We start from the raw sequence: 6,830 nt of genomic DNA on the forward strand, positions 1-6,830 counted from the left end.
GTGTATTTGGATGATAAGGCTTGGGATGTTAAGGCATTCGGGATGTCCTCATCCCAAAGGGTATAATAAGAATTATGTTAGATAGCTTGAATGTGTCGTCGTTTGCTTTTGGCAATGTAATATTAGTGGTTGCAATCCATCCCCTTTCAAGGATGATGCACTCTTTCATTGTACCTATGGGGATTATATACAAAACTTGTAGCATGCAGGTTTGTTTCAAATAAAAAACTTTGCTTCAAAACAACCAAGTCATGGACCATGAGTGGTTTCTTGTGGGAATGATAACTATGGATGGTGTGAGGGGATGGTGGCCTAACGAGGTCCGTGCCCAAGGCAAAATGTTATGGCTAGTCTCAGTTTCAACCAACCTAACAAGGTCTATGTCTCCCAAGGCAAAATGTTATGGCTAGTCCCAATGTCAACCAAGGCTCGCCACACAAGTGAGTGGTCTTTCTAGCAGAAACTCTAGCCCAAGGTGAGCAAGTTCCACCATTGTTTTTGTTTGACCCATTAAGGTCTTCTTTGTGTATAGATATCTGTACACTTGGGGTCCTATATCCTCTTTGGTTCTTTTTTATCAGTGGGCCTTGAGGTGTTCCCTCTATACACTTGGGGTCCTACATCCTCTTTGGTTATTTGTTATCGGTGGGCCTCAAGGCGTTCCCTTTGTTTTTCATTATCTGTCTCTTGTTTCTCTTCCTTTTTCTTGTGGATTTGGTAGAGCATGTCCTAGGTGAGAGGTCCATCGTAGCACATTGTTTTCTACCATTGTAATAACCTTCCATTTCAGCCCCATCCAAGATCTCTTTTCACTACATCTTGAGGCGTACTTTTTGTGATTTGGTAGGGACCTTGGCCCAATACTTAAGTTTTTGTTTGGTATTCTTGATAGCGTATATGAGTACCATGTCTCCTACTTGCATACATTTATCTTTTATTTGGTTTCCAAACCACTTCTTGCACCATAGCTTTTCAACCTTCAATCCATACCCGCTAGATCATAATATTTTCTTGCATAGTTACTCAAAGGCAAATAACCTCTCTGTGAGAGGGTTTCCCTTAAGGTTATGCCTCACTACAATCCAAAGGCTTAGAACCAAATGTTGCCATTTTGCATGATTGTGTCAAGGCCAAGTGCAATGATGATTAGCACCTTGTATGTGGTATGGTACACACCCATAGAGCAAAGTGTAACATGTGCTCCCAATGGCTTCTCGATGCCTCTACCATCTTGGTGAGAATGGTGCACAAAGTCTTGTTTGTGCTATTAGCTTGTCCATTCACCTTATGGGTAGTAAGGTGTTGACTTTATGTGCACCACCACAAATAATTCTTTAAGTCAATTTATAAAATGCATATTCTGATCACTCACACTATCTCTGATGGGCAACCAAAATGAGTAAGCACATTTTCATAGAGGAACTTGGTGGTAGATCCCATATCAGATTTCTGTGTAGCGTTGGCCTCATCCCATTTTGTTAATTAATCAGTGGGGGTGACTATGATAAATTACACCTTGGTTTCCTTAGAGGCTAGGCTAATGAGACCCACAAAGTACAAATCCCATTTTTCAAATGGTTATTCCAAAATTACAAGGGTTAGGGGTTAGGGGCATATAGTATTTCTCTTAGACCATGGCAAACCTTTGGCTCTACAGACTCACACCTCTAGGATCACTAGTCATGTCTCTAGGATTGTCGATCATGTCTTTAGGTTCGCATTTGGCTAGACTCTCGTATATTTTCGCGGGACTATGGGCTCATGTCTCCTAACTTAAGAGAGAGTTTGGCCTCGCTTTTAGAGTTTTTCAAGGATTTTTGGACTTGATGAAATTGATTAAGGTTTCTAATCCTAGTTTAAGGTGTTACATAAGTGATTACTTTTTTTTGGTTGATTTTGCATGCTTCTAAGCTACAAATTCAACTTTCCAACTCTAATCCACACCTAATTTGACTTTATAGCACAATTGCAAGAGTGCCAAAATTTCCAAAGGTATGGGGTTGAAAGTTGGGATAACCTATCCATCATCTTTATCCATTTGTTAGACTTAAGTTGGTGCCCGATGCCATGCAATGGGAAAACAATTTTCAGACAAAGTTGGACTGAGGTAGTCGATATATAAATTGGACACTAGGTATGAACAAAGCAGGTCACTACATAAGTAAAATTTTAGGACAATACAAGGGTTCCCACATTAGGGAAAAGTTGGACTAAAAAATTCCTCATCATGGGTAGAATCCAAGGCATATTAATTGAGATTACAAAGTTTAAATAAAGGAAGTGGTGGGGTTTAGGGTGGACCTTGTGACAAAATGGTCCCACCTAAGATGGTGACTATTTTAGCCCATCTTGACACAAAAGGAGCCCTCCTAAGATGATGGTGACTATTTTAGCCACCTATGGGGGCCCAAATCTTTAGGTACTTTTACTTTTTATATGTACCATCTTGCAAGAGGGAGCTCTTACAAGTTTCTTACTTGACCTACATGTTATTATGCCACATGGAAAACTCATGGTCAAAGGTGCACCAAAATTTGACTTTTTTGAATTGTTTTTGTCATTTCCCCTTATTTTCAATGGTCAAAATGTCCCTCAAACCATAGTATGTCTAATAAGCCTTTTGAAACTTCACTTTTCTACTTCAAGTTCCCCCTATTCGTGATCTTCTCTACTAATCTTTTTTTATTTCATCCTTATTATAGCTCCCTAATCCATTAGCTTCTCTACTAATCCTAGCATTTACAATAGCTCTCTTGAAAGAAAATAGTTATAATGCTACCAAAATGAAAGTGGACTTGCATATTTGTGTTCTAGAGGAATATGCAACTCTCAAGAAATGCTGCCAAAATGAAAGTTGACTTACATATTTGTGTTCTAGAGGAATATGCAGCTTTCGAGAAACTCAAGAATGGTGCAATAATTAATTCATCTACTTTTGAAAGGTTTTGACAAGAGGGGAGATAGAATGTGGATCTTTGGGTTGATGGTTTGTTGGGGATTGGAGAGAAGGATGTCTTGGTTATTGCCAAAGATTGGTGATGTTTGGAGGCATACAACCATGAGAATTGCCAACTAGGAATGCAAGATATGGATTAACAACTATTATAAGCTCATTTGTAGCTTTGGGCTATTGCACATATTGTCCTTTGCAATGGTCCATGTTAAATCAAGAGGTAAGTACTTTGATAATGTTAGTCTCTCTGAAAGCCACATTCCCTATGCACCTTTATCTCTTTGGCCTTCATGGTGGAACTTGAGATTGTTGATTGCCTTGTGGTTGTTGATTTCTTTGTTGGATGTAGAGACAATCAAACACAAAAGAGAAAGGCTATGAACTCCTAGTTATGTCACCCCCCAAGTATCAATATGATACTTTAATCCTCTTTTCATGGTCATACCTCTCTCTTCATCTTCCACACTTTCTCTCTCTTGTACCTTTTTCTTCCTCTTTCTATTAGATCTAGGTTCAAATGCTTCTGCACCATGATTGTTAGTGATTTCTAGTACAATAACTATAAGTTCCTTATAGATATATGGGTCTTCATTGCATCCACCTTCATTGGCATCCCCTTCATGCACATTCTCCTTGCTTGAAGGCTGTTCTTAATCTAGCTCATTATTTGATATTTCCTTGCTATGAACTACAATTGAGCAATGTGTAAGGAGAAAGAATCTAAATATGAAGAAACTTGAGTTTTTTTCTTAGAAACAAGAAAGGAGATTGATTATCCTATTTTACAAGAAGAAATTAGAACTTTTCATAGTATCTCAATGAAATCACTGGTTTAGGACTTTTGTAGTGTAAATGCCATTTTTCAAGGTAGCATCTGATGCTTGTGAGTCTTAAATATCACCAAGCATGTCCTTCATAAAGTTTCTAACAAACAAAGGGGGATTGTGTAAGTATTGGTGTAAGTACATTGAGAAATGTGAGAAAAGAAATAATAAAAGAACTCTTCAACAACAATTTAAAACTTACAATTGTACTTAAGAGATATATATTATATTTCACCTTGTTTCTTGGATCCTTCTCTTAAGGGTACCATCACATTTAGCAAGATCACCATGGTACACTATTTTCTCTTCCTCTTCTTGATATTACATAATGGTGTCGATTTCAAGCACTCAATTGTGTTTATAAGTGGCAATAAATACCTCTTTCTCTAAGGCTTTAATAGAGTAGTTTTATTTTTTAGCTTCTCACAATAAGCACAATTAAATCTTGATGTACCCTCTTTCAATAGGCACACTTCATCAGAGAATGCATTCTCTTTCCTTTGAAACTCCTTCACCCTGTTGAACTTCTTAGGCATTCATTTCAATCTATTAGCACTAGAAAGCTCTACAAGAAGCCACTAAACAAGGGGTGTGAGGTTTGTGTGAGTGTGTGTGTGCCTGTTGCAAGAGCTCAAGCTCTCTTCTCCCCTCTATCTTTTCAGAGGATGTCTGGTGATCCAGGTGTATGCAGTTCTATGAGGGTTAGGTAGCTTATTGATGACAGGTTGAGATATAATGGGTATACAACCCATCATTATTCTTACATGGTTAAAGAAAAGAGGAGCTTTTACAGAGATTATTTTGTGTGGGTGTAACTCTTGAGGAAGTTATCAAAGTTATTGATAGGCATGAAGAATTGGGGGAAAGAATGAGAGCCATGTGTGTTCAAACTTCCATGGATTTGAATGAAGAAGAAGAGGGTGGTTGAGAAGATGAAGAGATGCAAGATCGTCTAAATTTTGATAATAGAAAGGGTCAACAAGAAGGGAAACTTTTATGTAGAATATGAGAATGTAGATGGGCAAGAAGAAGAATAGTAACCAATATTTCACATATTTGTTCCCAGAGATGGTAAAAAAGGCGTGACATAAAGACCTATGTTTCCGTTGTTTAGAAAAGGGTCATAAAGCTAATGAGTGCAAAAACAAGCTAGGATCATGTGATGTATGTGAGAGATTTACTACAAGAGATCAAAAAACAAGGCAAAATGTGAAAGAGAATGTACGTGGATTTTTAAGTAATGGCAACGCTCATGGAGCAAGAGGAAAAGCTGTTGTTACTTATATAGTGTTGCAACAACCTTTGGACTTAAACTTAAAATTTAATCAAGTTTACTAAGTTTGATACCGATAATGAGCTTTGACTCTTCCATCCTAAATCTTTTTGGAATATCATTGGCACGTTTTATTTTGGTTAGAGAGGTTCTCTCAAAACTACTAAATCCAATTAATATTGCATCCAACTAAGATCTTTCATGTCAAAAGGATTTTTTCAAGTTGAGTTTGACTTGGTTAATAATCTCATCATTATTTCCTTTGATGATAATACCATGTTTGATGTAACAGCTAAAATTTGACAAAATTGTCTCATGTACCAATTCTACTGCTCCAAGATTGGGGAGCTTGCTTAGAGTTGCAAAGAGTCTTTTTTAGCTCACACACTTTCCTCTTTGGACCACAAACCCTTCAAGTTTATCCATGTACACTTTTTCTTTAAGATCTCCATATAAGGTCATTTTCACATCCATCTGATATAGATGCCAATTGAAGTGAATGGTAATAGACAATCATCATGATTATGTTAAGCTCGATAATTGATGCAAAGTTTCAATGTGATTGATGTCTTTATTTGCACATAATCTTTTACTACTAACATAGATTAGTTCTCTTGATGCTTGCATCACTTTTGACTTTCACCTTGTAAACCCACTCGTTCCTAATAGTGTAAACAAAGGTATATCTACTAGCTTCCAAGTTTTATTAGCTTGGTGGCTCTTGCATTTTTAATTCATAGCTTCTTCCTAGTGTTTGTTTCATTTGACTTTTGCATACCTTTTATGACACAATTGTAAGTCAAATCTATCAAGGGTGAACTTGGTCTTTTTGACCTTGTTAGTAGTGGAGGAGCGTATCCACTTCGAGATCTCACTCTTATTTGGAATGGTGTTTTAAAGTAGTAAGAAGAAAAGCATACTGACCTTGTCATCCTCCAAGGCATGTTACAGATTTGACACCAATGCAACATGTAAAGCTATTCGGCTTAGAAAAACCTGAAGAGGTATAGGACTAAAGTAACAAAATTAACATATTTATGGGCAAGTTGATCAAGCTGACTAAAAATCTAACATTTCATACTCAAAACAAAACACAGATATTCAAAATGATTTCATTTGTTAAAAGCAAGGACTTGTAGGATGTCAAAGCATGTGGCATGTGTGCCTTGCATTTCTCCCACATTAAATCCAATTTTATGATGGGACATGTTGGATAAGAGTCTACAATGTGCATATTAACCTCACAAGTGCATGTGAAATTTTTTCACTCCCAAGTTATGAAAAACCTAAGTATCCATCCATTTGCTCTCATTGTGAGGAAATGGTTATGAGATAAATGTGTATCCTTTATGGTGGCCTCTTTGACTTGATATATATCTTGTAGATAGAATGCACCTCTGATAACTCTAGACTCTTAGTAGTTCTACACTCGCGGACTACTGTGGCACTGCCCCCACCCATGCACAATCTACCCACCCTTACACTTCTGCCATGTGGCTAAAGAGAAGATATAGTTTTATGCCACGTGGTTGTGGTTCCAGAAACAATGTGAATAATAGAGTAGACATAGTGACTCAACAATATTGATAATCGTCTACTCCCTTCAAGGCAAGGTTTGTCTCTCATTCATTGCATCACGTCATGTAAATAATGTAAGTAAAGGTGCAACACGCCCCCTTCACACATACACTAGAATTATGTGATTTGGAATAAAGGGCTTTAGTGACCGTTTTAGACTCCATTGAATAAGAGGATCTCACCCAAAAGGTCTCCATTAGTG

The sequence above is a fragment of the Cibotium barometz genome, chromosome 38 (genome assembly GCF_041138505.1).
Source record: "Cibotium barometz isolate CiBa-2024 chromosome 38, ASM4113850v1, whole genome shotgun sequence".
NCBI classification, from domain to species: Eukaryota; Viridiplantae; Streptophyta; class Polypodiopsida; order Cyatheales; family Cibotiaceae; genus Cibotium; species Cibotium barometz.